Below are 8,680 nucleotides of genomic sequence, written 5' to 3'. Positions count from 1 at the left end.
ATTGGTTTGGTTTCTGTGTGTGTGTGTGTGTGTTGTAAATATTCCCACCATGCTAATTTCAAACTATCAATGTGATGTCACTGAATGTGGACTTGGAAGAGGTGGACATGACCAGCTCCTGAAAGCCGGTACAAGCGTCCTCCAGCCAACCATTGTCTAGTCCTCACAACAACAATGTGAAAGTGTCACTGTGGTGGGCAGGAGGCACTCCCACTTGTCCCCATTTTATAGATGAGGAAACAGAGACTCAGAGTAAACTTGCCTGGGCCACTGCACTAGTAACTGGTAGAGCTGGGATTTGAACTGAGTCTTATCTGACTCAAAAACCAGGTCTCCTAACCACTATGTTAGGTTCATATGTCAGGCTCCTCCTCCTCCTTGTTGTCACCATCATATTGTGCGACAATGTGCTGGACTCTACTCCAGTCGGCCTTCATTTTAGTTTTCAATGGAGCAATGTGATGCTTCTTGCATCTGAGAGCAAATTCATACCCACCACCTATCCAGTCTACTCCTCACAACACCTGTGTGAAGTGGGTGTACCACAAGCCCCGTTGCCAGCTCATAGGTGACCCTATAAAACCCATTGCCATTGAGTCAATTCCGACTCGTAGTGACCTCATAGGACAGAGTAGAACTGCCCTGTAGGGTTTCCAAGGAGCGGCTGGTGGATTTGAACTGCTGACGTTTTGATTAGCAGCCAAGTGCTTAACTACTGTACCTCTAGGGCTGGGTGAAACTGCCCCATAGTGTTTCCAAGGCTGTAATCTTTACAGAAGCAGACTACTACACCTTTCTCTCACAGAGCGGCTGATGGGTTTGAACCACGGACCTTTCTGTTAGCAGCCAAGCACTTTAACCGCTGCACCGCCAGGGCTCCTCTGAAGTGGGTGTAGCTGTTTCTCATTTTACGAAGGGGGAAACTGAGGTTCAGAAAGAAGTGATTTTCCAGCTATAGCCCTTAAGCTGGCTTTGCCCTGGCCTAAGGGACCCCAAAGCCACAGAGCAAGGGATGGCTCCAGGCTGCCACAGAGAAGCGGGGCTGTCCTAGTTCCAAGCAGCCACAGGCCTTGTTTCCCCAGACAGTGGTCCTGTGCAAGGGAAGACGGACTGTTTTTAATCAGAGCATCCTCCTTGATGGCTGGGGGGGGGGGGGGGGGTGGGGGTGCCTTGGTGGTGGCTTTGCAGACTGACAGTCAGCAGATGTGGGGAGCTTCCCACTGTTGCTGGCTGGCTTGGGGCCTGGGGCCACATGTCTTCACAGTGTAAGGGTCAACACAGTGACCTTCCAAGTTTGTTTCTTCTGCACCAACCAATATATTCTCCAGGGAATATCACCCACAACGCATATATCCTGGGCCCCACCTAATGCCACTGAACCAGAATTCCCTGGGGTGGAGCCTGAGCATTTGTAATTTTTTAACTCCCTGGGCAATTCTAGTTCATACTTTCTTATCATACATTCTAAGGGTTGAACAGGAGCTTGATTTACTACTTATTTCTGCCCTAATGTGGGTTGAAGTATTTCCCCCAAATACGTAAGTTGAAGTCCTAAACCCTAGTACCTGTGAATGTGACCTTATTTGGAAATAGAGTCTTTGCAGTTGTAATTAGTTAAATTAAGGTGAGGTCATACTGGATTAGGGTGGGCCCTAAATCCAAAGACTGGGGTCTTTCTAAGTGGGGGAAGGGGGATTTGCAGACAGAGAAGCACACAGAGTGAAATACGCCATGTGATGTTGAAGGCAGGGATTGGAGTGAGGTAATTGCCAGCCAAGCAACACCAAGGATTGCTGGCAACAACCAGAAGCTGGAAGAGACAAGGAAGGATTCTACTCTAAGAGCCTTCAGAGGGAGGATGGACCTCTCTCGATTTTCAGAATGATCTTGATTTAGAAATTCTAGCCTCCCAAGCCATGAGACAATAAATTTCTGATGTGTTAAGCCACCAGTTTGTGGTAATTTGTTAGGACAGGCATAGAAAACTAGTACACTCCCCAATCTGATGCTGGAATTCTTTCTACAGCACTCCCATAAAGTGGTCCCCTCATCAGTTGTCAAACAAGCTACAAATTTACTACTCTTTCTTGAGAGCATCTATTCCAACCCTGGACAGCTTGGACTATTTGAAAACCCTTCCCTGGTGTCCTACATTCTTTGTGGGTATGTAACTCATTAAAATCTTTTTTGAAGTGCTATTTGAAGTACTATCTGAATTGTAAATGCTCATGGTCTTTGTTCCAACCATCCCACCTCTGGGACTCTGTCCTATAGTTCCACACAGGCACACGGACATACTGACAAGGATGCTCACTGAGTACATTTGAAGAACAAATATCTGGAAATGATCTAATTGTCCATCAGGAAGGGACCAGTCAAGTAAATGCTGCCACATCTGTTCAGTAGAATATTATGCAACCAGTAAAAGAATGAGGCCGATTTACATGGTTGTTATGGAGAGTTGTTCAAGATACCCTGTTAAATGGAAAAAAGAAAGTTACAGAGCCAGAAGCAAAATATAAATCCATTTGATTAGTTTAAGTATAGTTAACGAAGAACACTGGAAAAGAATTGGTGGGGAGATGAGGCTTTTTTTTTTTTAGCTTTGTGCATTTCTCTACTTTTATTGTCAGCATGTGCTTCTTAGGTACCATCAAACATGACAAGGAAGCAAGTCAAGCTCGCAAAATATTCAAGTTAAATTTCTTATAAATACAACACAGTGTTGTCACTAACCATTCCTTGAGACAGGAGAAGAGAGGAGAGAGGAGGAAAGGGAGGAAGAAGAGACAGAGGAAAGAAAGGAAGAGGAAGGGGAGGGGAGAGCAGGAAGTGGGGAAAGGATGTGGGTGGGAGTTTCAAGGAGAGGTCATCAAGACAAGAACTCTAGAAACAATGCCCCTCCTTCACCTTGTTTACTGAGAAATCAAACTGTGTGCCTTCCTGGGGGGGCAATTGTGTGTTTGTTGTGTACTTGTGCACATATGTGCCTGTGTGCTTATGATTGTGTATATGCTTGTGTGTGCATTTGTGTGTGTCTGAGTGTGCTTGAGGGTGTGTCTGTGTCTCCATGAACCTGTGTGCCTAAATGCTGCCTGTCACATATTAGATGCTTAATGATCTGATAACTGAATAAATATGTAGGAGAGTGTGTTTGAGGGAACTGACGTATTTACACATACATGGTATGTTCATCTGTACAGTAGTCTGAAAGGGTCTTTGAATACGCCTTGTAGCGGGGGTAGGGCGTGGGTTCACAGAGGTATCTGGATGGGTGTTGGGCCCATAGGTGTGGGGATATGTCATGGATTGAATTGTGTCCCCCAAAAATATGTGTCAACTTGGCTAGACCATGATTCCCAGTATTATGTGATTGTCCACCATTTTGTCATCTGATGTGATTTTCCTGTGTGTTGTAAATCCCATTTCTACAATGTTAATGAGGCAGGATTAGAGGCAGTTATGTTAGTGAGGCAGGACTCAGTCTATAAGATTAGGTTGTGTCTTGAGTCAATCTCTTTTGAGATATAAACGAGAGAAGCAAGCAGAGAGACGGAGGGACCTCATAACACCAAGAAAGCAGCACCAGGAGCAGAGCACATTCTTTGGACCTGGGGTTCCTGCGCTGAGAAGCTCCTAGACCAGGGGATGATTGATGACAGGGACCTTCCCCTAGAACTGACACAGAGAGAAAGCCTTCCCCTGAAGCTGGTGTTCTAGCCTCCTAAACCGTTAGGAAATAAACTACTGTTTGTTAAAGCCAACCACTTGTGGTATTTCTGTTATAGCAGCACTAGATGACTAAGACAGGGTGCATTTGGAGTGAGTGAATGTTTCAGTGTGTCTGGCTATGTGGCTGAACATGAGACAGTGGGCACTTGTGTGCGCCTGTGAACTTTGCTACGAGATTCAGACATGAGCATGCCTCTGGGTGTGTGGCTGTGCGTGTGTATGTGTCGGTGCGTGAAGTGAGGTGTGAGGAGGATGTACCTGGGTATCTGCATGAGCAGGGAGTCAGGTGTCCCTGGGTTTAATTTCCCTGTTCCCCCAGTCAGGAAATGCCTGTGGTTTATATGGTTGGTCACTTCCTCTTTCACTTCAGTGGGTGCTGTAAGGGCCCCTGGCAGACTTAGCTGTTTTCACACACCCAGTTATTTCTGCTTCCTTTGTGGAAACCAAAGGTGGCATTTTTGCAAGAGTTTAACCAAAGCTTGCCTACATGCCTTGACACTAAGAAAGCCAGTTATCATCGAGTAGACTTCAACTCATGATGACCCCATGTGTGTGAGAGTAGAACTGGGTTCATAGGGCTTTTAGTGGTTGATTTTTCAGAAGTAGATTGCCAGGACTTTCTTTCAAGGTGCCTTTGGGTGATCTTGAACCTCCAACCTTTTGGTTAGCAGCCGAGGAATAGAAAATACGACAGCTCTGGCTCCAAGGAAGAGGCTCCTGTTCTGCTCCCCTTCCACTATGCTCCCCTCTTATATTCCCTCTTCCACTTACATCAGAAGTGGACAGAGCAATTGATGTGGAAGAAGATGACCTACCTGGGTTCAAGACTCACTTACACTCTTGAGCATTCTATGGGGCTTTGGACAAGTCAGTGAAATTCACTGAATCTCCACTTCCTCACTGCCCACATGGAACTCCTAATTTCAAGGTTGATCCTTTCCAATTCTCAGCAGCCTGAATGGAGAAGAAGAGTCTGTGTGCTAGGTGCTGCCAGGGCTCCACTAGATCACCTTCACCCCCCTGGTACACCTGTTCCCAGCATTTGCGAGTCCTGGCTTTCAAGATCACAGCTACCCCTTTGTTCAGGGAATTGTCCTCAGCCAAATGGAAATCACCTTCCCTGGGGGGTCATGTCTCCCTCCCTCCTCCCCTGGACACCCAAGGACTACTGACTGCTATGGAGGACAGAAAGTTGACTGTCTTGCCTCACGATGAGACCAACTCTGTGATACAGTGCATGCTTTCAATCTTTGCATGAGACCGGGCTAAGCTAATCACCAGGCAAGACCATACCATTCTTTAGTTTTCCCTCCCTATCCCAACCTACTTCCTTCACACCCTTCTCCTGAGGGTACTCTCCCAATAAATCACTATACAAAAAGTCCCCTCCCCAGCTCTGCTGTTAAGGAACGAGGCCTGAGGCAATGCTGTGGATTGAATTGTGTCCCCTCAAAGTTATGTGTTGTAAACTGTCACCATTATACTTGTGGATGTAATCCCATGTGGGAATAGGGATTTCTTTGTTATGTTAATGTGCCCATGTCTGTGTAGGGTGTATCGTAAGCCAATGGCTTTTGAGATATAAAAGAGTAGATGTTTTAGGCTAGGTTCTCTAGAGAAGCAAAACCAATAAAGTACATATATATATATACATATATAGAGAGAGAGAGATTTATATCAAGGAAAAAGCTCACACGATTGTAGAGGCTGGAACGTCCCAATCTGTGGATCAGGATAGAGGCTTCTCCTGATTCACACAGTCACAGGGGCTGGCAAACCCAAGATTGGCCAGTTGGAGAGCAGGGCTCTTGCTCACAGGATGTGAAGGCTAATGAATCCCAAGATCGTCAGGCAAGGCTGCAAGGCTTCTCCTGATTCACATAGCTGCAGGGGCTGGCAAACCCAAGATTAGCAGGTTGGAGAGCAGGACTCTTGCTCACGGACTGTGAAGATTGACGAATTCCAAGTTCAGCAGGTAAGCTTCTACCTCAAGTCCCAAGAACTGGAGGTCAGATGAACAAGAGGCAGCTGCAGGATCCAGAGGGGGCAAAATCCAGAAAGTCCACTTATATTCAGATGCAGGCTACACGCCCAAGGAAACTCCCTTTCAACTGGTTGACCACTCATAGCAGATCCCATCATGGGGATGATTACACATAAACACTGAAAATCATGTCCCAGCCAATCTGAGACACAATCTGAACCATTACAGTAGATCAGGCACAGAAGAAAAGAAGCACAAATGGAGGAGAAGATACACGCCACATGAAGATTCCCAAGGAAGTGAGGGACAAAAGCTGAAAAGAGACAAGAACCTTTCCCCAGAGCTGATACAGAGAGAGCCTTCCCCTGCAGAAGCCAGTGCCCTGAATTCAGACTTCTAGCCTCCTAAATTGTGAGAAAATAAATATTTCTGCTGGTTAAAGACATCCACTTGTGCTATTTCTGTTATAGGAACACTAGACAACTAAGACAATATGAAAGCACTTTTATTAAACAAGAGCTGGGAGTATGAGTTCTATGTTATCACACCATTTTACAATGAGAAAATGGAGGTTCATGGAGTACAATGAAATAATGAAGAACAAAGGGCTTAGAGTGAGTTAAGAGCCTCTTGGACAATAGACAGCTGGCCTGTTCATCAAGTTTTCCCCTGGCCCTCTAGCTTCTTCTTTTTTTTTGCATGTGGTATTTTATTCTTTTATTGTACTTTAGATGAAGGTTTACAGAACAAACTAGTTTCTCATTAAACAGCTATTGCACATATTGCTTTATGACATTGATTAACAAACCCACAACATGTTAACACTCTCCCTTCTCAACCTTGGGTTTCCTATTACCAGCTTTCCTGTTCCCTCCTGCCTTCTAGTCCTTGCCCCATGGCTGGTGTGCCCCTTTAGTCTGGTTTTGTTTCATGGGCCTGTCCAATCTTTGGCTGAAGGGTGAACCTCAGGAGTGACTTCATTACTGAGCTGAAAAGGTGTCCAGGGGCCATACTCTCAGGGTTTCTCCAGTCTCTGTCAGGCCAGCAAGTCTGGCCTTTCTTTTTGAGTTAGAATTTTGTTCTACATTTTTCTCCAGCTCTGTCTGGGACGCTCTATTGCAATCCCTGTCACAGCAGTCAGTGGTGGTAGATGGGTACCGTCTAGTTGTACTGAACTCAGTCTGGTGGAGGCCGTGGTAGATGTGGTCCATTAGTCCTTTGGACTAATCTTTCCCTTGTATCTTTAGTTTTCTTTTCATTCTTCCTTGCGCCTGAAAGGGTGAGACCAGTGGAGTATCCTAAATGGCCACTCACAGGCTTTTAAGAACTCAGATGCTACTCATCAAAGTAGAATGTAGAACATTTTCTTTATAAACTACCTTTAGCTTCTTGAGATTAAAAAGAACTTGAAAATTTATCTAGGACAGTCATCTAATGCATCCCTCCCCTCTAGAAAAAAAATTTCCTCCAGACAAATGTCCAGTTTATATTTTTATGTTTGAGTGCTCCCCAGTTAGAAGGCTCAATTCCTCCAAAGAAACCCCTTCTACCTGTAAACAGCTTAACTATTTATCTCCTTTCATTCACTCATCAAACATTCTTTAAGCACCTACTGTGTGCCAGGCACAGCTCTAAATACTGAGGATGCTATGATAACCAAAAGCCAACACAGTCCCTGCCCTAATGAAGCTTACAGACTGACGAGAGAGAGAACTAATGGGAAATGATACAAAAACAAAAATTGCAAGCTTGAAAACGGTTGTGAGAGAGGTATGTGGTCCCTGGAGGACTTAGGGTGGGAAAAATCTAGGATTGGTTAGGGAGAACAGGGAAAGCTTCCCTGAGGATGGGATGAGAGAGGATGAGTAGTAATTAATAAGGGGATGAGAAGAGAGAAACGTGTTAAAGAGGGAACAGCATGTGCAAAGACCTGTGGAGGGCAGGAAGGGAGTATGGAATCTGTGAGGCACTGGAAGAAAGCCAATAAGATGGGTCAGAAGACAGGCAGGGCAGTGAGGTGAGGCTGGGTAAGGCTAGGGCCTCACTTGCCTTAAACTAAGAAAAACGGAGCCCCAAGAGGGGTTTAAACTGGGCCCTCCTCATTCCGTATCATCAGAGACACCACCTTACAGTTCTTCTGGCAAAATGACTTCACTCTTCCTGGGAGGTCCCTGCTTATGACATCCCGTCTCCCTCCCGGATTCTTCTGCATGCTGCCACAGGTCCCTACAGGCTCTCCTCACAACCCCAAGTGAATCGCAGTGCAGGCACTTAAGGATCTCAAAGAGACACACCTAGAAGTGACTGTGTCACCACAAGCTGCAGCAACAACCAGGGTCAAAAGGGAACTCAGGGGACAGAAGGGCATGTTTGGAGGAACCAGAAGAACCCACCTGAGAAGACTGGGCTTCTCCTCTTGGGCACCTTGGCCACCTCACCACCCCAACACATGCACATATACATATACTTCATAGCTGAGGTGTGGCCCTGCCTGGCCCTGCTCTAGGGTTTCTGGTTTCTCTGAGTAAAAGGAGGAGGATGCAGCTTCTGAGGCTGAGGAGGAAGGAGGCCCTTTGGAAGTCTGAGGAGTATGGGAAAGCTGACCAGGAGAAACCCTTCATCGGCTCCACCTGGACAGCTTTTCCTCCAGGCCCCACTTCCTGCCATCCTACTGCCCAGTACCCTGAGATCCCAGCACGCCTTGCAGCCAAACCTGCTGAATAACGAGGTTTTGGCCAGCAAACAAAGTGTGATAATGTAATAGACTGGAAGGTCTATTTCTAACACTTTATACATACACGTCACAGATAGACACACCTACACACAGACACCAAGACATATTCTTACTCAGAGGGACTATGACACAAACACAAACACACTCTTAGGATTATAGTTCCCAATCATCAGAGAAGCCTGTAAAATGCAGATTATTACACCAACCATCCAATATTGATTCAACCTATG

The sequence above is a fragment of the Loxodonta africana genome, chromosome 9, assembly GCF_030014295.1.
Source record: "Loxodonta africana isolate mLoxAfr1 chromosome 9, mLoxAfr1.hap2, whole genome shotgun sequence".
Lineage (NCBI taxonomy): Eukaryota > Metazoa > Chordata > Mammalia > Proboscidea > Elephantidae > Loxodonta > Loxodonta africana.
This window is presented reverse-complemented; position numbering follows the sequence as displayed.